General features: G+C 37.1%; 1 protein-coding gene across 9 annotated transcripts in view; it reads left to right on the top strand.

Annotated features, from left to right (window-relative positions):
* The window catches only part of LOC126353879 (cyclic GMP-AMP synthase-like receptor), a 324,472-nt gene that overhangs the window by 288,078 nt on the left and 12,713 nt on the right, over positions 1–23,681 (top strand). The window lies entirely within an intron of this gene.

Raw genomic sequence — 23,681 nt, 5'->3', positions numbered from 1 at the left:
AATGGAATCTGAGGGATGTATAGCTAGTGCCTGGTCTTCGTACATAATGCACTTTTCTTGGTTATCTGCCCCATTTCCCATATCAGTCAGTGGTGGTAATTTGTTTCACTTGTAATCATTTGGGACACACAGCCAAACAGTGCAGAGTGTCCAGGTGGCTCATAATTGTAGATAAATGAAGCAGGTGAATTCTAGTGTGTTAGTGTTGAATGTTTATTTTTCACATTGTGATAATTATTATTGTAAAATGAATACTGAGGAGGCAAAGGAAAAATTGAATACACAGAGTATCACCGGTGAACAAGCTACAGAATTTTTAGTAAATCAGGTGGCTCAGTTGAGGGTGTATGAGGTAACTTTATGTAACAGTTCGCCAGAGGAAGGTAAAAAATTACAAAGTTTAGGAATGGCTCCAGCTATTGTAAACCTGGTTTCTTGCTTTACTGGTTGAGTGTCTGAGGATGTCTTAGGATTCTTAGAAGTTCTCAGGTCATCAGCTGACATAGGGGGTTCATCAGATAGTCAATTATTGCAGATTGCTATTTTATGTTTGGTGGGTGAAGCAATATCATTTATGTGTTGTACAGAAGCATTATGTCAGGAAAATTTATTCAAGGAGCTTAAACAATGCCGGAGCAAAGGTACAGGAAACAAAATAGGCACAGATTTTTTTGTGCACAGTTGGGTGTGGTGTCTAGGAGGTGTAATTATAAGACTGAGGATTTCACAGACAGAATTAACAAATTGATTTTACATACACATGAATTATCATAGAAGAAAGAGTTGAATAAAGTGATTTTGCAAGAAGCCAAGCAGGAAGCATTAGATGCATTTTTGAGGCATTTGGCACCAGAAATGTTGAGAAGGGTGCACACTGGGGCACCTAAAGATCTTTGTGCTACAGGGAGACAAGCATTGGAGCACATAAACATTGATATATCTAGGGGGTGATGGGTCAAACGTTTCTGTTTTTGCTTATAATGTAAAGTATTTTTATTGTGATTGAATATGCAGGGGTAACACTATAAGTCATGCAAGAATAATGTGAATAGTATAGACTACAATTGAAGCAGTGGAGGTAGCAGTAGGGGTGATATGTATCTGGGAATATGAGTCATGGATGAGGAGAGAGAAAAGGACCTAGTAAACGTAATAACGAACCACAACCACCAACAAGAGTTCCCAGTAAAATTGAATTGAGGAGAATATAATATTTTGTTTTACATAGGGTTCCATGTGTTAGTGGCCTCAGGAGAGTTAGTGGGCAGGAGGCATTGCAACTCATTACATTACAAGTAGTTTGCAATAGGGGACAGTGATATACAACCATTAAGTTCAGTAGTGGTGAATTTTTAATTGGGTGACAGCCTAATTTAAACATTGTGTGGAAGTGGTGTCTAATGAAATCAAGGGATACTTAATGATCTGAAGCTAGACATTTTGCATCAACATGCCATAATTGACCCTCAACAATGCATAATAGAACTTAATGGGAACACGTTATGGCCGAGGGAGACTGATGTCAATGTTGATTTTTCACAATGACCATCTGTTGTACAGGGCAGTTTAGTTGAATAGCGAACAATGACACGAAGTCCTAGTTAGCATGATTGTGTGTCTAGTGGCACTGGAAAGTTACAGTGGCTCATATGGAGACATACTTACCAGTTAGTGCTTCATGTGTAGTGAAACCACTAGGAGATAATGAAGTTTTCGATGCAGCATGTTGTTTAGTGTGTCAAAGTACTTTGTGTATATAGGAGAGGGATGGAAATAAAATAGTACCCATCAACATAGATAATTCAAGCACCTAAGAAGTTAGTGAAAGGGACATTGTTGCACAAGAAGTGTGATTCATAAGAGGGCACAGGATGCTGACAGGACTGCATTTCTTACTAAGTTGAAGTATTTAAAATGAACAGGGAGAGCGCAAAAGGGGAGTTATTATGAGAGAGGTGTGATTATCTCACTGAGCTATGAACCAACATGTGCCAGAGCTAACAAGGATGTTGTTTGCTGTCAACAGTGCTTGTACTGGGGCCATTTTGACCCCACCATTCACCACCCAGTCTCTTCACTTTAGTGAAAATTACAGTTTTCTAGTGTGTAAATTCCCCATCCATACTGTAATCAGTGATTGAAGCTTTAATCATCCAACAGTCAGTTGGGGAAATTACAGGTTTGTTAGTGTTGGGCGTGATTAAAAAAGTCTATAGAAATTTCTCAATTAGGAAACTTTTAGCATGGGACAGGAGCATGTAGAGGAACTGTGGCTCAAGTTTAAAAGGATGGTTGAGCTCAATAGAATGTACCCAGTATAACACTTCATGACAGGTGGACGCTTCCATTGCATGCAGTCACTGTAAAGAAACTTCTAAAGAAACAAAAACTACTGCATAATAGGTGTAAAACAAAGCACAGGATTATACATAGAGAGATACTGAGTGAAACACATTTTGCTGTCAAGAGAACACTGTATGAAGCCTTCAATGACTACTGTAGCAGAATACTGTCAAATGATCTTTCACAAACCATAAAGGAACTTTGACCATATTTAAAGGTTGTTATTGGCATGAAAGTTGGCATCCAGTCACTTGTGAGTGAGACAGGAACTGAAATTGAAGATAGCAAAGCAAAAGCAGAAATGTTAAACTCTGTTTTCAAATTTCCCTTACAAGGGAAAACTCCAAAATATTGCCCTGATTTAATTCTCATACCACATAAAAGATGAGTCAAATAGGTATTAGTGTCATTGACATTGAGAAACAGCTAAAATCATTAAAATCAAGCAAAGCTCCAGGGCTCGATGGAATCCTTATCAGATTCTATACTGAATTTGTGGCTTAGTTAGCTCCTCTTTCAACTATAATCTATTCTGAATCTGTGATACAAAAAAACCATGTCCAGCAACTGGAAGAGAGCTCAGGTCATACTTGTCTACAAGAAGGGTAGTAGAAGTGATCCACAAACCTACTATCCAGTATCATTGACATCGATTTGTTGCAGAATCTTAGAATTTATTCTGAACTCAAACATGATAACATATCTCAGATGGAATGACTTCCTCCATGTCAACCAACAAGGATATCAAAAACATTGATCATATGAAACCCAACTTGCACTTTGCTGACATGATGTGCTGAAGGCGTGTATCAAGGCAGCTACATAGATGGCAGTAAACCTCAGTTTCTTAAAAGTATTTGTCCCAGTACAGTATCTGTGCTTATCATCAAAAGTAAAGTCATATGGAGCAGCAAATGAAATTTGTGACTGTATTGACGAATTTCTGATGGGAGGATACAGTAAATTATCTTGGATGATGCATCATTGATGGGTCTAGAAATGAGTAAGGATAGGAATACACCAATCAGTTGCAATCCCATTGGTTTTTTATTATTATTTTGCATGTCCAGATTTCAGCTAGAAATAACCATCTTCTGCGCTTACAGAATCAGAATTGATTTATATAAACAGTAAGTAAAACACCATGTTTTCCAATAGAAATGATCCATTTTAGTCAAGGTACCAGTTGAGTGAGTTACAGTCCAACAAACACCCAGCAGAACATGTCACCATATGACTTTAATGGTATCTTGGTAGAAAGAAACTAAGGTTGTTGTTTACAAGAAGTACAGCAGCCTCAGTTTGCGCTGTGTAGTGTAAGTAATGCCTTCTGTATTACAAAACTGACTATCCCAGTCTCTTTATGATGTAATAGTTTATAATAATTTAAAACCCATTTTTATTAAATAAAATCAGCAAGAATATTTGCTTATCACCTTTAAAATACATCGAGAAACATCAGTTTACAATGTGTTTATTGATTTCTTAATGGTGAAGCACTCAATCAAATCTTTTGCAAAAGATCGTTAACTGGTTCACACAACTGTCCTCTAGAAAATTGTTACATCACATTTGAAATAAAAAATTAAAACATTTTTTAAAGATCAACTTGCTAAAATAGAGTTACATACAACTGGAAATCAGCAAAATTTAAAATCTAGTGTAGTCACTAGTATCATAGTGATCCATTAAGTATTTACTTTACAACAATTTTTTTAAAAAATCTGTTAACATCATAGCAAGATAGTGAAGATCAATACGACAATGTTACTTTGATCAGGTATAATTAATAAAAAATATTAATGCCTTATGCTAATGTAACATATGGTGTAGCTCTAATTTTGGTGTGCTGCTTGCAAAGAATAACATAACACATTGCCTTTTGCTTAGTCCCTAAGGCGATTGTCATATTTAAGGCAACCCAAAACTTTTATATTAGTTCCCTCCTGGGTCATGACATCTCCGGAACAGAAACAGGAGACATTCAAAGAGCTCTCAAAACTGGTTGGTTTTCACTAGCGCATGCTCATTTAGCAGATGAATTCCAGATGACTTCAGATGGCACTATATTTCTATCTCCTCCAGGAGGTCCATGAATCAGCCCTTTTTAACACAACAGTAGGCATGGTAGAATCAGGGTTGTCTTCCATTTTGTTAGTACTACAAACCAGGGATATGTCTTCTCTATCAAGAAGAACTTAACATTATTCTTCGTCCACCTTATTTCAGTCCTCCCATTAATGGAAAATCCTTTGCAATACATAGAAGCAAACATGAATTCTCCTTATGAGAGCCACTAAGGTAATGAGGCAGCTTCAGGGTGAAGAAATATTCACACACCTGTACCATGCAATACATTTCCTTTCACCTCTGTAACAAAATTTAATTCTGTGTCTATTTTTGGTATAAACTCAACATAAAAGAAAAGCTACTTGGATATCCTATAAGTATATATTGCCTAAGAGTGTTGTGAGTAGTTTGCCGGGTTAGATTGCTTAAGTTTCATAGTTTTTGCTAATTCTAGTCTGACCAGTAGCACTCTAGAAGGCCTATACACTGTCTCCTAAGCCATACAATTCTACAATTACATAGTACTGTATTTTTAATCATTAGCATATCAATTATTGGTCAGACAGGTTAGAAATATTCATGAAGGGTAATAGTCTGTTAAATTAAAATTACATGTTGGCATAACTGGGGTGGATTCAGGATTTCTTGATAGGATGATCATAGGAATTTCATCTTTAATGGAGAGTTACTGACAGATTTACAAGTAACTTAAGGCAGACCCCAGAAAAGTGTGTAGAATTTTAATGATTGTCCCTGTGATAAGCTACGGGCAATGTTTTAAGTGCTGAAGGCCCACGCATGTACCTTTGATGATTGCCTGCCACAAAGCTGGGCATGTCAACACTGACATTGGACTGTAGATGACTGGAAACATGTTGCTCGGACAAGTCTTGTTTCAAATTGTATCAAGCAGATGGAGACAACTTCATCGATCCATTGACCCTGCATGTCAGCAGGGGACGGTTCAAGCTGGTGCAGACTCTGTAATGGTGTGGGCCATGTGCAGTTCAAGTGATATGGGACCCCTGATATGTCTAGATAAGACTCTGACAGGTGAAACATACATAAGCATCCTGTCTGATCACCTGCATACATTCATGTCCATTCTGCATTCTGATGAACTTGGGCCATTCCAGCAGGACAATGCAACACCCCACATAACCAGAATTGCTACAAGTTGGCTCCAGGAACACTCTTCTGATTTTAAACACTTGCACTGGCCACCAAACTCCCTAGGCATGAACATTATTAAGCATGTCTGGGAGGCCTTCGGCATTCTTCTGTTGCACCACATTTCGAAAGCTTCTTGTCTAAACTATTTATTGTGCACGTTTCACTTCCATACATGGCTACACTCCATACAAATACTTTCAGAAATGACTTCCTGACACTTAAATCAATACTCAATTATAGCAAATTTCTCTTCTTCAGAAATGTTTTCCTTGCCATTGCCAGTCTACATTTTATATCCTCTCCACTTTGACCATCATCAGTTATTTTGCTCCCCAAATAGCAAAACTCCTTTACTACTTTAAGTGTCTCATTTCCTAATCTAATTCCCTCAGCATCACCTGACTTAATTCAACTACATTCTGTTATCCTCATTTTGCTTTTGTTGATGTTCATCTTATACCCTCCTTTCAAGACACTGTTCATTCTGTTCAACTGCTCTTGCAAGTCCTTTGCTGTCTCTGACAGAATTACAATGTCATCGGCAAAACTCAAAGTTTTTATTTTTTCTCCAAGGATTTTAATACCTACACCGAACTTTTCTTTTGATTCCTTTACTGCTTGCTCAATATACAGATTGAATAGCATTGTGGAGAGGCTACAACCCTGTCTCACTCCCTTCCCCACCACTGCTTCCCTTTCATGTCCCTTGACTCCTAAAACTGCCATCTGGTTTCTGTACAAATTGTAAATAGCCTTTCGCTCCCTGTATTTTACCCAACCACCTTCAGAATTTGAAAGAGAGAGTTCCAGTCAACATTGTCAAAGGCTTTCTCTAAGTCTACAAATGCTAGAAACGTAGGTTTGCCTTTTTCATAATCTTTCTTCCAAGATAAGTCGTAGGGTCAGTATTGCCTCAGGTGTTTCAACATTTCTACGGAATCCAAACTGAACTTCCCCGAGGTCAGCTTCTATCAGTTTTTCCATTTGTCTGTAAAGAATTCGCGTTAGTATTTTGCAGGCTGTGACTTATTAAACTAATAGTTCCGTAATTTTCACATCCGTCAACACCTGCTTTCTTTGGGATTGGAATTATTATATTCTTCTTCAAGTCTGAGGGTATTTTGCCTGTCTCATACATCTTGCTCACCAGATGGTAGAGTTTTGTCAGGACTGGCTCTTCCAAGGCTGTCAGCAATTCTAACGGAATATTGTCTACTCCCAGGGCCTTGTTTCGACTTAGGTCTTTCAGTTCTCTGTCAAACTCTTCACACAGTATCATATCTCCCAAATCATCTACATCTACATCCTCTTCCATTACCATAATATTGTCCTCAAGAACATCCACTTTTCTGCTTTCCCTTCTTTGCTTAGAACTTGGTTTCTATCTGAGCTCTTGATATTCATACAAGTGGTTCTCTTTTCTCCAAAGGTCTATTTAATTTTCCTGTAGGCAGTATCTATCTTACTCATTGTGAGATAAGCTTCTACGTCCTTAGATTTGTCCTCTAGCCACCCCTGGTTAGCCATTTTGCACTTCCTGTTGATCTCATTTTTGAGATGTTTGTATTCCTTTTTGCTTGCTTCATTTACTGCATTTTTGTTTTTTCTCCTTTCATCAATTTAATTCAGTATCTCTTCTGTTACTCAAGGATTTCTACCAGCCCTCGTGTTTTTACCTAATTGATCCTCACTGCCTTCATTATTTCATCCCTCAAAGCTACCCATTCTTCTTCTGCTGTATTTCTTCCCCCATTCCTGTCAGTTGTTGCCTTATGGTCTCCCTGAAACACTATACAACCTCTGCTTCTTTCAGTTTATCCATGTCCCATCTCCTTAAATTTACACCTTTTTACGGTTTCTTCAGTTTTAGTCTACAGTTCATAACCAATAGATTGTGGTCAGAGTCCACATCTGCCCATGGAAATGTCTTACAATTTAAAACCTGGTTCCTAAATCTCTGTCTTACCATTATATAATCTATCTGAAACCTTCTAGTATCTCCAGAGTTCTTCGATGTATACAGCCTTCTTTCATGATTCTTGAACCAAGTGTTAGCTATGATTAAGTTATGCTCTGTGCAAAATTCCACAAGGCGGCTTCCTCTTTCATTTCTTACCCCCAATCCATATTCACCTAATATGTTCCCTTCTCTTCTTTTTCCTACTGTCGAATTCCAGTCACCCATGACTATTAAATTTTTGGTTCCTTTCACTACCTGAATAATTTCTTTTATCCCATCATACGTTTCATCAATTTCTTCATCATCTGCAGAGCTAGTTGGCATATAAACTTTTACTACTGCAGTAGGCATGGGCTTCGTGTCTATCGTGACCACAATAATGTGTTCACTTTGCTGTTTGTTGTAGCTTACCCGCACTCCTATTATTTTTTATTCATTATTAAACCTACTCCTGCATTACCCCTATTTGATTTTCTATTTATAACCCTGTATTCACCTGACCAAAAGTCTTGTTCCTCCTGCCACCAAATTTCACTAATTCCCACTATATCTAACTTTAACCTATCCATTTCCCTTTTTAAATTTTCTAACCTATCTGCCGATTAAGGGATCTGACATTCCACGCTCTGATCCGTAGAACACCAGTTTTCTTTCTCCTGATAACGGCATCCTCTTGAGTAGTCCCCTGCCAGGAGATCTGAATGGGTGACTATTTTACCTCTGGAATATTTTACCCAAGAGGATGCCATCATCATTTAATCTTACAATAAAGCTGCATGCGCTCAGGAAAAATTACGGCTGTAGTTTCCCCTTGCTTTCACCCGTTCTCAGTACCACAACAGCAAGACCGTTTTGGTTAGTGTTATAAGGCCAGATCAGTCAGTCATCCAGAATGTGCCCCTGCAACTACTGAAAAGGCTGCTGCTCCTCTTCAAGAACCACATGTTTGTCTGGCCTCTTAACAGGTACCCCTCCGTTGTGGTTGCACCTACGGTAGGCTATCTGTATCATTGCGGCACGCAAGCCTCCCCACCAATGGCAAGGTCCATGGTTCATGGAGGGGAGGTTATAAATAGAAAATAAAATAAGGATAATTTGTGAGTAGGTATAGTAATAAATAGGAAAATAGAAATGCAGGGAAGCTATCATGAACAGTGTAGGAATCCATTATTGTAGCCAGGGTAGACATGAAGCTTATCATAGTGAAGATAGACATGTAGTAGTATATGTTTATATCCCACCAACTTCACAGGTGATGATGTGATTGAAAGAATTTATGATAGAGGAAATTATTTAGACATTTAAGAGATACAAAATTTTAATCTTATGAGTGACAAGAATTCGGTAGTACGAGAAGGAAGAAAGGAAGTGAAGGATACATTGTAGTAGGATATCATTGATTGGGGGGTGGGGGAAGGAGGGGGAGGAATGAAAGGGGAAGCTGCCTGGTAGGATTTTGCACAGAGTGTGCTTCAGTACTCACAAACACTTGGTTTAAGAATCATGAAAGAAGATTCTGTACGTAGAAGATACCTGGAGAGAATGCAGAAATTCAGATTCAGTATGTAATAGTAAGACAGATATTTTAAAACCAGATTTTGACTAAAAAGATGTTTCCAGGAGAAGATGTGGACTCTGACGATAATTTATTGGTTATGAACTGCAGATTAAACCTCAAGAAACTGCAAAAGATAGGTTGGACCTGGCTAAATTGAAAGAACCAGAGGTTCTTGAAAGCTGATAGGGGGCATGAGGCATTAATTGGCTGAAACAGGGGAAAGAAATATAATAGAAGACAAATTGTAGCCTTCAGAAATGAATAATGGAGGTGGCAGAGGACTGAAAACTTAAAAAGAGAAGGCCTAGTAGGTAGGTATATGATAAAGTAAGTTACATATGTTATCACAAACTAATAAATTTGTGCAACTAGAGTGGTGCAGTGTTAACAGAGAGTACGTGTTCTGGGATTCCTGTACAATGGGCATATGAGTGAAATGACTGAGCAGCTGGATATATTCACCAAAGTTAAAGTACATGGGACAATATATTTTTGTGGGCAAAAGTATAAATTGCACAAAGGCTCACTTTGAAGTTCTGATGGTACATGGACTAAATACAGTGTAGGGAAGAAGTGGAAGAAGTTAAAGCTAATACTGTTGGTTACTATAGATATTTTGAGATTTAGGAAGTTAAGCTCTGCATTATCATTCTGGATGCAATGTCATGTCCAGCTATAGTAAAATGTTGCCAACTATTTGTCCAAACCCAACGTACATGGATGATGCTGATTGGGAAGAAAGGTTGTCAGGCAAAGAGGTTTTCCAGTGATGAGGGCATTGACACAGGCATTCTCACAGCTGCAACCATGGAGCAGATTTCTTTCAATGAGGAGCTCAATGATTGGTAGAATGTTGTGCCCATTGTTTACAGAGACTTGGTAAAACATATATTTTAACTTCTGTCTCATTTGTAATAAGTGAAGGCTTTTTATTTTGGTGGTAAAAATCATTCTGTGGCTCTATACTGGCCCTATGGCTTATCTTAGAAGATAGTGTAGAAAAAACATATCTATGTTTATAATGTTTGCATAGTTAAAGCAAGCTTTTGACAGTGTTCACTGGAAAACACCCTGTGAAATTCTGAAGTTATCAGAGATTCAGTATAGTGAGGGAATTGTTATTTACATCTTGTATCAAAATCAGTCAAAGAACATAAAAGGGAAACAGTGGAAGATGTTAAAACTAATACTGCTATCTACTATACATATTTTGAGATTTAAAAAGTTAAGTTCTGAATTTTCATTTTGGATTTCATTTGTGAACTGTATTTTCTAATTCTTGGTCATTGTCATCAAAAGCAATAATCACGTTGTCTACCTAATAAGTGTAAAAACATATTTTGTTGGAATTAAAGAAAGCACTTTACAGAGACTTAATGAACTATAGTAAATAACAGTATTAGCTTCAACATCTTTCGTAAGCCAACCTATTCTGATAACATTGTCCCCACTGATTTCTCTTGTCCACAAGCACACAAATTATCGTTTTTCCATTCTGCTGTTAACTGTGCTATAACAATGCCTCTTCCACCTATTAACCTACAGAATGAAATCAGTGTGTTAAAATCCATTGATATTAACCATGAATACAAGAAAGATTTAGAAGACTGTATCCCTAGAAACAAAATTTAAAAAAATTTTTTTTCAGCTTTAAAGGGTAATAAACCTGCATACAACAAAGTCAAACATAATAAGTTTATTTCCATCCCCTTTTTAGGCAATATTTCCAACAGAATAAAATGCCTTGTGGTAATAAATGTAAATTTAATGTGATATTTTCTGCTAAGAATACTTTAAGAAAAATCTTGCGCACATCCTCAATACTGTTCAGGATCAATTTTCAAATTCAGGCATGTGCAAAATGATTTGCAGTAACTGTCCCAATTATTACATGGCACAAACTGGTAGAGCAATCAAAGTGAGATACAAATAACATCTGCTGTATTTTACGGACAAAAAGATGCTATAGCCTACAAGACACAGCTCAATGTTTAAGAAATTTTTTTAAAAATAGCATTTTTACTGTTTTTATTATTAGGTTGCAAGGCAAGACCTTAAAAAATTTAGATTATAAAACCAAACTGATCTTTAAAATCCTTGAAAATCATCATCTGAACTTTCTTCTAATTCTTCTTCTTTTTATTCTTCTTCCTCTTTGTCATTGTCATTGTCCCTTTCATGTATAAGATGGTCTTCACTGCCATCAAGATTGTTACTTATGCTGCATTTCTTGAAAGATTTAAAATAATGTATTCTCTCACTCTAGGACAAAACTGTTTTATCCATTGACACACTTGTTTGATTGTAGGTCATTATAAAGCTCCCTTCAGTGTGAATTTGTTTTGGGTTTCATCCATCATCCATTTGTTCCACTCCTCTCTCATGTGCACTTGAAGTTGTTTATTGATGATGTAAATAAAATAGAAAGAAACTTCCACATGGGAAAAATATATTAAAAACAAAGATTCCAAGACTTACCAAGCGGGAAAGCGCCGGCAGACAGGCACAATGAACAAAACACACAAACACACACACAGAATTACTAGCTTTCGCAACCGATGGTTGCTTCTTCAGGAAGGAGAGGGAAAGACGAAAGGATGTGGATTTTAAGGGAGAGGGTAAGGAGTCATTCCAATCCCGGGAGCGGAAAGACTTCCCTTAGGGGGAAAAAAAGGACAGGTGTACACTTGCACACACACATGATATATATATATGTGTGTGTGTGTGTGTGTGTGTGTGTGTGTGTGAAGAAGCAACCATCGGTTGCGAAAGCTAGTAATTCTGTGTGTGTGTTTGTGTGTTTTGTTCATTGTGCCTGTCTGCCGGCACTTTCCCGCTTGGTAAGTCTTGGAATCTTTGTTTTTAATATATGAAGTTGTTTATTTATTGATACATGAAGAGGTTGCAATTGTGAAGTATATCCTTCGGGAATAACAGCAAGCTCTGTACTTCCCTGTCTCAGTTTCTCTTTCACAGAATTTTTCAAATGACTACTAAACTGACCTAGCATAAGAAGAGATCTCTGCTTCAATAAAGCATATTTCCTTCTCTCCCACACTCTGTTAACCCATAATTTCTTACCAGGCTCATTCATCAAAGCCTTGTCATGTACATGAACAACAACACCTGCTGGTATTTTGGAAGGTTTTGTAATCGTTTTGTGTTTGAAAATGAGCACTGGATTAAGTTTAGTACCATCAGCACAACTTGAAAGGACAACACCATATGCATTTTTTTGTGTTCACTTGTTTTTAGAGTTACAGTTTTAGCATTTTTCGTGACAACAGTTCTGTAACTTGACACATAAAATGTCAGGAGTTTCGTCCATAATGGCTATCTGGCTTAGTTCCACACTGGTTTCCTTTTCCTTTCAATGTTGAATAATAAAGTGATGGAAAGATAATATTTTCTCTTCACACTCTTGTTGCATTTTCTGGGTTATTTTTCTTTTGATTCACATGCTAAGTCCATGACACTTTCTAAGGCTGTAGCACCAATAAACTCCACCATTAAAGTCTGTTAAGTTCCACTGTAGTACTAGCTTAAGAGTGTGTATCTGAATCATTTTTGTATTAATTCCAGGGTCATTTTGATGGTGTCCTTGATTTCATTTCAATTCTTGAATTTTATTTTTTGTCGTATTTTTCAATATCACGCCGTCTTTACATTTTCCACTTCTATAAGACCACAAATTACACTGTTAGTGTCAATCACAAAAACACATGTGATCCCATCAGAGGCATGCTCACGACTCCTGACATTCTGCAGTACTCACAACATTCCAAAGAGTTTACAAACTTTCTTGACAGAAGACGAATCACCACCAAGATATAACATTATTTTGCAAATGAATCCAGAAATAAACTTAATAACTATCATTAGATCACATGAATAACACTATGAACTTTTAAGTATGCCTGATATTTCATAATTTCAAATATTTCTAAAAGAAGAGTAGTAATGTTAGAGGATAGTGTCGCATTACAAGGTCAAGTGTGTTTTCTTTACTGTTTACTATTCGAGTGAGCTCATAAACTAATTGCCCAAAATAATTTTCAGAGACTGCATTTATTACAAATTCAGATGATGTTTTATGCATTACCTCCAGATTTAAACATGCATTTTTGCCAAGATATTGAGGGTAAATTGAAGCCACAACCAACTATAGTTATATCACTCAGGTATTTGTTTGAAATTAGACTCAAGTTTTCTCCTCATTAGCTACCTTTAATGTTCAGCATATTCTATAGCACCATATTTTGAAAGCTTCTCCTTTTTCTCTTCTCATCCACAATTCACTTCTACACAAGACTATACTCCAAACAGATACCTTCAGTAAAGCCTTTCTAACAATTCATGTTCAATGTTAACAAATTTTTCTTCTTCAGAAAAGCTTTTCTTGCTATTGCCTGTCTACATTTCATATTTTACTGCTCAAGCATAAAAAATTAACTTATATTTTTAGCATCTCACTTCCTGATCTAATTCCCTCAACACTGCCTGATTTAACTTGACTACATTCAAATACCCTAGTTTTCTTTTGTTAATGGCCATCTTATGTCCTCTATTCAAGACCCTGTCTATTCCATTCTATTGCTCTTCTAAATCCTTTGCTGTTTCTGGCTGAATTACAGTCAGAACCTCAGAATTTTTGTTTCTACTTCCTGAATTTTAATTCCTCCTCCAAATTTTTCTTTGCCTTCCTTTGCTGCTTGCTCAGTGTACAGATTGGATAAAATTAGGAAGAGGCTACAACACCATCTCACTTCCTTCTCAACTATGGCTTCCCTTTATTACTCCTCAACTCTTATAACTGCTATCTGGTTTCTGTATAAGTTTTATATAACCTATCGCTCCCTGAATTTTCCTCTGCCACCTTCAGAATTTCAAAGAGTGTATTCCAGTCAATATTGTCAAAAGGTTTTTCCATGTCTATAAAAGCTATAAACACACCTCTACCTTTGTTTATCTTATCTTCCACAATAAGTTGTTGGGTCAGTATTGCTTCATGTGTTTCACCATTTCTTCGGAACTCATACTGATTTTCCCCAAAGTTGGCTTATACTAGTTTTTCCATTATTCTGTAAATAACTTGTGTCAGCCTTCTACAATTATGAGTTACTAAACAGATAGTTTGATAATATTCACACAAAGCAGCATCTTCTTTCTGTGGAATTAGAGTTATTACATTCTTCTGGAAGTCCGAAGGTATTTGCTCTGTCATGAAGGGTGAGTCAGAAAAAAATGCCCCTTCTCAGTAGTCTATTGTGACTATAGGTGCACTGGCAGGTTGACAGTGAAATGCTAGCAGCATTACAAGGGAGTGAAAAATTTAGTTATGATTGAGATGTGGAGTGTGAGAGACTTTGTTCATGTGGTAGAGCTTTACAATGAAACAGAGTCCACAGTAGCAACACAACAAGCTTTCTGCAGATGGCTACATAATACAGCACTGGGTAGCTAAGTGGCACAGGGATGGGTCAGTGCATGATATCAACTCTCCTGGATGACTCCAAAATGTATCATGTCTCCTGGATGACACTAAAATGTGAGGACATGGGAAGTCATCGACCATGTATGGACATCAATTCAAACAAATCATCAGTGATTGTTCTACTGCACATCACAGACACTAAACATGAGCTATGGCAGTGTACAGTACATTTTATACCTCGATTACCATGCACGATCCTATGAGATACAGGTAATGCAATACCCAAGACACACCAACAAGGTCACATTTGTTTGCTTTTGAAACATGTTTCTAGAAATGTGTGCAGCTAATCCAGCAATTCTTGGCAACTTGATGATGACTGACAGCTTATTCCCAGGAGTAGTTAATAAGCAAAACTGCCATTTCTGGGGCACTGGATACTCACAGCAGGTCTGTGAACATGCACTACACATACTGAAATTAACAGTGTGGTGTGAACTAGCTGCAGCTGGGATCGTCAGTCCTTATTTCTTTCAGTGCAACAATGGTTTAAGATGTACTGTGACTTCCAATCAATAAGTGTCCATGATGTGGAATTTTGTCATCCCTGTGCTTCAATAGCATCTCCATCCAATCACATGATATAAACAGGAGGTGCAAACTGCACACACCACCTGTCTGTCACTGTATGAACCGCATGAACAGTTTCCTGAACATTTCATCTCCCAGCTTGGTGATGTGGCTTGGCTGGCATGTTCACTCAACCTGATGGCTCCAGATTTATTCATCTGGGGTATCTTAAATCTAGCGTGATCAACAACTGTGCTGCAAACCTCTTGGTGCTGGATATCAACATCCATAGAGAAGTTGCTGGTATTCCTGCTGTTATACTGGAGAGTACTTTGCAAAGCAGCTTCATAGCTGGTCTACAAGTGTTCTGATAAAGGCAGTGCTCATCTGAGTGATATGATCTTTAAGAAGTGAATGCTATACACCATGAACTTCCAAGGACAATGTAGCTTGTTGCATTTGTATATCATAAAGACCTGTGTTAATAAAGTTTTTGTAACCAGTCAAAAAGGGGTGTTCTTTCAGGATCACCCTGTGCATCTTGCATGCTAGGTAGAATAGTTTTGTCATATTTGGCTTTCTCAAGGATATAACCAGTTCTGAGGAATTGTCATCTACTCCAGAGGCCTTGTTTCAGCTTAGGCCCTTCAGCGCTCTGTCAGATTGGTCTCACAGTTATCATATCTCCCATCTCAACTTCACCTCCTTACTCTTTCCTTTCTATAAAGTTGCCTTCAACTTCATTTCCTTTGTGCAGACCCCCTGTATAGACCTTCCACCTTTAACTTCTTTGCTTAGTAAAGGTTAGCCATCTGAGCTCTTGATATCTGTACAGTCTATTCCCTAGTTATACATCCTTATTTTCCCCTTTCACTAATCTCATTCTTTACACATTTGTCTTCCCTTTCACCTTCTTCATTTCCTGCATTTTATATTTCCTCATTCCATCAATTAAATTGAACAGATACTGTGGTATCCAAGGATTTCTATTAGGCCTTGTCTTTTGCCTATTTGATCCTCTGCTGGCTTCACTGTATCACCCCTCAAAGCTATCCATTAATCTTTTATTGAAATCCTTTCATATGTTTCAGTCAAGTGTTTTCTAATGCTTCCTTTGAAACTTTCAAGAATCACTTGTTCTTTTAACTTATCCGGGTCCCATCTGTTTAATTTCCTATCTTTTAGCAAATTCTTCAGTTTTAATTTAAAGTTAATAGTGAATACACTGTGGTCAGAATGCAGAACTGCCTCTGGGCATGTCTTATAGTTTACAGTGTTTTTCTAAAATATCTGTCTTATCAATCTGAAACCTTCCAGAGCCTCTGTGTCCCTTCCACATACATAACCTTCTCTCATTCTTCTTAAACCAACTATTACCAATGATTAAATTATGCTCTGTGCAAAGTTCTACCAGATGGCATACTCTTTTAGTCCTTTCCCTCAGTCCATATTCACCTACTATTTTTTCGCTTCCTAATACCGAACAACAGAATTAAATTTTCTTCTCCCTGAAGTGTTTGAATAATTTATTTCATCTTGTCATCCATTCTTCCAATCTTTTCCTCATCTGCAGAGCTAGCTGGCTTATAAACTTGTACTACTGTTATTGGTGTTGGTTTAGTGTCTATCTTGGCTTTGGTAATACATTCAATGCACTGCTCATTGTAGCTTACCCACATTTCTATTTTATTATCTATGATTAGACTTACTTCTGCAATACCTCTATTTCATTTTGTATTTATAGCCCTTGTAATCTTATCCTCCCCCACATCACCTGTTGATTTTCACTAATTTCATTAATAGATTATTTTAATAAGCTTCAAGAGTAGTAAAATTTACAATAAACTTTTTTACCTATCTTCTTTTCTCGTAGATGGCTCCAGTTTTTCATGTTTAGGGGTTGATTCTTGAAGCTGAAATTTTTGACTTAGGTTCCAAATGACATTATAATTCTTAAGTAAGACTGCTCTATAATTTCTGTTTCTGTAATTTTTTTTATTTTATCACATTTTACTATATCACACTGTCTTTACACTCTCCACTTTTAAATTGAAAATTACATTGTTTTTGCCAAAATTAAAAACACGCCTGATCACATCAGAGACATGCCCACTACTACTTCATTCTGTGGCATAACAATATTCCAAAGAGTTTACAAACTTTCTTGACAAAAGAAGAATCTTTACGAAGTTATATCTTTATTTTATAAATGAATCCAGAAACAAATTTAATAAATATCGTCAGATTGTGCAATTAATAACATGAATTTTAAGTGTCCTGAATATTTTGTAATTTCAGATGTTTCAAAAAGAAACTCTGTCACCAAACTTCAGTAATCCCCACTATATCTAGCTTCAATCAAAACATTTCTCTTTTTAAATTCCCTAACATACTTACCCTACTAAGGGCTTCAGTATTCCACATTCTGACATGTAGAATGCTAGTTTGGTCTTCCTGATGATGATATCCTCCTGAGTAGTACCCACCTGGTGTTCCAAAAAGTGAACTACTTTATCTCTGGATATTTTACACAAGAGGATGCCATCACCATTTACCATTACAGTAGAGCTGCATGTCCTCAAGAAAAGTAATTATTGAAGTTTCCCCTTGCTTTCAGACAATCACAATACCAGCACAGCAAGGACACATCAGCTGATGTTACAAGGCCAGATCAGGCAATTAGCCAGAGCATTGGCCTCCAACTACTGAAAAGGCTGTTTCCCCTTTTCAGGAACCATATATTTGTCTGACCTCTTCACAGATACCCCTGCATTGTGGTTACACCTACAGTACAGCTGTCTATGGTTGAAGCATGTCTGTGATTGCTTCATCCTTACATGTATCATATTCTTTCAGTTGGCAACCTTCTGGCAACCAAAAGAAATATATTGAAAGAGAAACATGTATTACATACATTGTATAGCATAAATCCTTTGCTTTTCCTGCTCAATAATATTTCACATATCAATTTTTTGATGTCAAGGGGGCAGAGGAAGGGAACTGGAATTGCACATTGAAGGGTGCTTTGGCTCAGCTGACCTTGTTCATGACATATCATTGTCTCTTGGTACTCCGCACTGGGTTTTGGCAAAAGCTCCACACTCCAATCCAGCAATAAAAAAAATCAACCTGCATGTTTGTGTAATAACATTTACCATAGTGCTCTGCATATTTGCAATCATGAGAATAGGTCAAAACTGGTCTGGTCCTTGGATAATCAGTGAAATAATAACCAAAACAATCACATTGTCTCTCAGCACAATCATTTATGTAGACTATTTGAAGAAATAGAATCCCTTCGAAATACACAGTCTATAAAATAAGCACTTTTATTTATCAGTGCAGTGAAGCATAAAGTCTCTTGCACTGTGGTGATGGAAAATTTTTTACTCCAGAAAGCTCTGTTGGATAAGATAAAATTCCTCTTAGATTACAGTGCCCACTATCTTATCTCACAATTACATCTCATTTAACATTCTTGAATTTGTCCGTTTGCTGCTGCTCACTTCATTGCTGGTATTGGATATGGCTTTGTGTGAAATAATTCTTGCTTTTCAACTTGGAATTTGCATACACATCTGTGCATTACACCAATTTTCTTGCAGAATGTGGGCTGCTTCCTTTTTAAAACTTCTGTCAATGTGCATCATTGTACCTCATACTGTTCAGCAAGCTTTTACATTTCATGCTCTCTCATTGTTATGCTCATCATGATTACCTTCTATTGTTCCTAAATTATCTAGTATTTCTGTCTCTCACCTCACATACATTGACTCCAACTCTGTACCTGCAAAAATCTCATCATCTTTTTCTAGAAAACATTTGAAACTACATTTCCACTCTTCTTCACCATCCTTGATGAACAGCTTTCCATTACTAAAATCCAGTGTTGAACATTTCTCACAAGAAACCACACTGCAGGCACAAAGCCAATGTGTAACCCTTGGACAATTAATACATTCTTCCTGAATTCCCTTTTTACTACCTTCAGTCTTATTAAATATTACCCCTCTATTGTTTATTCGTCTTCCCTTTAGTACTGACTACGAGAATTCCACTAACTGGTAACTTTGGAATGTTTTCAACATTCTTTAATTGATTGCTGAGATGGTACTGACCTTGTTGCTGGAGTCTGCTAAATTATCTACCTTTATTCTGCATATCTCAGTCTCAAAAAGACATTAACATTTCACTATGTATGACTTTGTTTTGCGTAACAGGTCTTGCCTTATGTTCCTCTGTTCTTTAAATTTTATGGCCATTATTGGTACTGGCCTACTACCATTGTTAGTTCCCAGCCAGTTCCTGCTGGAAACTTCCTTCATTCTTTTGATTCTTGCTGTCTTTGAGTGCATCCTCAATGATTATTCATTTCTGGTGACTGTTTCAGTGACTACTTACTATCAATAAATTTGTAATGATCATTTTGCCAGTCTCCTCTGTGTTAATTCATCTCCTGAATACCTTACTTCTCCAGCATTCCTGTGATTGTCATAAACACTACACACTGAGTGGTCAATAAAATTACAGTGCATATGCTCTCCCTCAGGGAAGATCAGTTTGGATTCCATAGAAATGTTGGAACATGTGAGGCAATACTGACCCCACGGCTTATCTTAGAAGCTAGATTAAGAAAAGGCAAACCTACATTTCTAGCATTTGTAGACTTAGAGAAAGCTTTTGACAGTGTTGACTGGAACACTTTCTTTCAAATTCTGAAGGTGGCAGGGGTAAAATACAGGGAGCGAAAGGCTATTTACAATTTGTACAGAAACCAGATGGCAGTTTTAGGAGTCTAGGGACATGAAAGAGAAGGAAACAAAAGAAAAATTTGGAGTAGGTATTAAAATCCATGGAGAAGAAATAAAAACTTTATGATTTGCCGATGACAATGGAATGTAGTCGAGTTAACTCGGGTGACGCTGAGCGAATTAGATTAGGAAATGTGACACTTAGAGTAGTGAAGGAGTTTTGCTATTTGGGGAGCAAAATAACTGATGATGGTTGAAGTAGAGAGGATATAAAATGTAGACTGGCAATGACAAGGAAAGTGTTTCTGAAGAAGAGAAATTTGTTAACATCGAGTATAGATTTAAGTGTCAGGAAGTCGTTTCTGAAAGTATTTGTATGGAGTGTAGCCATGTATGGAAGTGAAACATGGACACTAAATAGTTTGGACAAGAAGAGAATAGAAGCTTTCAAAGTGTGGTGCTACAGAAGAATGCTGAAGAACAGATGGGTAGATTACATAACTAATGAGGAAGTATTGAATAGAACTGGTGAGAAGAGGAGTTTGTGGCACAACTTGACTAGAAGAAGGGATCGGTTGGTAGTACATGTTCTGAGGCATCAAGGGATCACCAATTTAGTATTGGAGGACAGTGTGGAGGGTAACAATCATAGACGGAGACCAAGAGATGAATACACTAAGCAAATTCAGAAGGATATAGGCTGCAGTACGTACTGGGAGATGAAGCCGCTTGCACAGGATAGAGTAGCATGGAGAGCTGCATAAAACCAGTCTCAGGACTGAAGACCACAACAACAACAACAACAAAAATGCTCTCCCCAGTAATAATTGTTCCCACGCGCCTTGTCTTCACGGAAATCGCTACTGTCACTGTTTCTCTGTTCAAGGCTGCCTTATCTGTTTTCTCTTGTGCCTTCTTCATTCCTCCAACTCTGCTCTTCCATTATCATTTCTGTCTTATCCAGTATTCAATATAATTTCTCTCTTCACAGTGTGTCGATAGTGAAACTTTTCACATACCTTTGAATCAAGACCTCCAGCAATTTTTTTTGTATACTGGGTCATGTAAGTATGCATTCTTGTTCCAGTATTTTCTGATAAGTTCTTTATCAATCCATCTCAACATGAGTAATTTGTGGGTGTTAAGAGTGATGATTTCACTGACCACTGTTTATTTCACAGCCAGTAACTTTTCAGAAACACATCTTCCAATTGTTAATAGCATTTGTATTTGTCAATCACTTTGCTACCTCAAGCTTCCATGTCTCCCTAGATTAGATTATATTAGATTAGATTAGTACTTGTTCCATAGAAAAAAAATATGACACTTTGTAATGCACATAGCCAACACAAAACTTATTTTCTTCCCTTAATTTCAGTTTATAGAAAAGTTGTTTTACACTGTTTTTGCAAAGGTGACTGGATGTGTATTGCCCATTGGCTGGAATGACTGAAATTTACACACAATTAAGATAATTTTCAGTTGCAATACTGGCTGTGGCAAGAACAACTTTTTCTGTTTAACTTCAAACATTATGGCGAATTCTCCACTTAGTTTTACTTTGTTCTTTTCAGTAGTGATAGTTAGTCCTTTTCCTGTGGATGTGTGGACTTGATCAATTTGCTGCTGTAACTCCTTACAACAACTTTGCACCACTCTGGTCATTTTAATTAATAGGTCTTTGTTTGTTTGGTAAATGCTTTGGTTTCTGTGATTTTTCTGTTTTGTTTCTTATTCTTGATGGACAAATATGATGTTATTTCTTTGCATCAGACATTATGTTCAACAAATTCCCCTTTTAACACTTGGATCTTGTCATCAGTTTTTGCTTTCCAGTAAAATCTTCTTGAAGCTCTTTGTTATTGTTCTTAAGAGCTTCCATGAGTGTAGCCCCAATGTTTATCTCACTTCTTACAATTATATCTCTAATTCATTATGACAAGTTTCACCTTTAATAGCACACAAAATTTAATTAGAAGTTCATCATCTGTTGTCAGTTCATAATGCTTATGGATGTCAAGGTTGGCATTGTCAGCTGTTCACTAATTACATCATCATTTGTGATTCATGAAACACTTTCCTGTGCAGAAAATATTATTCACAGACATATTCCTAACCAAAAAAAAACAAAACCACTCTCTGAATCACTTTCCCTAGATCACTCCTAATCAATGTCATCCTACTGCTTACATGAGCTGCAGCTATGAAAATGCTGACATACTTAATACTCCCTCCATCAGAAAAGTTAGAGGACAGGTTTTTTAAAGGCAAAAATTTGCTCTTAACAAGTAATGATCCTAGCTCCTATTGATGTAGTCCCCTTGGCTGTCTATCCACAGTTGCCAATGTTTCTGGAGGTCTCGCAAGCAAGCAGGAAAATTTTCAGCTGCAATGCTTTTAAGCTCATTTGTCACTGCCCATTGTATTTCTATTATACCTTAATAAAGCTTTCCTTTCAGTCATTTTTCACTCATGGAAACAAGAAAAAATTGCAGGGTGAGAGGTCGGGCAAATATAGTGGATGTTGGTTGGCAATAACAGAATGTCTGGCCAGATACTCAGTCACAGATAAAGCATTATGAGATCTTGGAGTGTCATGCAGTAAGAACCAGTCCTGAGAATGCCACAAATCAGGGCAGTGATGTTGAATTGCTTGTCGCAAATATTTAAACAAGTTAATGCAAAGAGCTTGGTTCACTGTTTGACCTGGAGCAATATACTCATGGTGTCATTTGATTTTTTCCTAGGTAGTTGATCCAGGGACTCCATCATTCAGTACTTTGACATTTCATGTGAGGGTCATGCTGATAGCAGCAACTTTCATGCACAGCAATAATCTTTGAGAGAAATATGGGTCACATTTAGCTCTATCCAATAGTTCAGCAGAAATTCTTCATTTTCCTCTTTCTGTTAGACTTTCAGTGTATGATGGACGAGTTTTGCATTAAGTTTCCATTCCCCTAAATGACATGATGGTTTTCTTGCATTAACTGCCAGACATGTTCCACGTTTGCATTGGTATTTGCTTTAAATGGGCGACCAGCTCTAAGATCACCTCGCACCGAATCTCTGTGTTCACAAAACACTTTAGGCTACTTGAAGACATGGCTTCTTGAAAGTGCCTCGCCTGCATATGCTAGTTTAATCATTGTCCAAATTTTACAAGATGACGGAGTCCCTGGTTCAACTGCCTAGGAAAAAATCAAATGATGCCATGAGTATATGGTTCACCCAGTGCCACCTGCGGAGCAGCAAGGAACGGTGAATTTTGCTGCAGTATTTTGGACTCCATATCAATATTGTGGCATGGCATGGAATCTGTATCACACCACACACACACACACACACACACACACACACACACACACACACACACACACACACACAGTTCATTGTTCTGACTAGGACAATTTAGTCATTCATGCATATGTATGATTTGTATTATTTACGTCTGAAAACGGACATTTTCTATAAGCTTAGCAATGTTTTCAGTCTTGTTTATGTACCTGTTAGCTGCTCAATGTCTCAGCTATATAGTAAGTGGTTATTTTTTCTCCTATCAGAGTGTATGAATATTAATTTTTCAATTACTAAATATCAGGTTAATATATGACTGGCACTTTAACAGAGACTTGGAGTGAGTTGAGTATCAAAATCTCTATAATATTAAAAAACATTCATCAGTTATTCTTTATTTACCTCTTATATCATATTTACTGTTATTATTTTGCACGTTCAGAATCATAAGTATCATGACAATTGTTTATCACAATACAGTGTTATTATCAGTTTCATGCTATAAACTGTGCTTTACATAACACT

Source organism: Schistocerca gregaria, chromosome 3 (genome assembly GCF_023897955.1).
Source record: "Schistocerca gregaria isolate iqSchGreg1 chromosome 3, iqSchGreg1.2, whole genome shotgun sequence".
Taxonomy (NCBI): Eukaryota; Metazoa; Arthropoda; class Insecta; order Orthoptera; family Acrididae; genus Schistocerca; species Schistocerca gregaria.
This window is presented reverse-complemented; position numbering and strand designations above follow the sequence as displayed.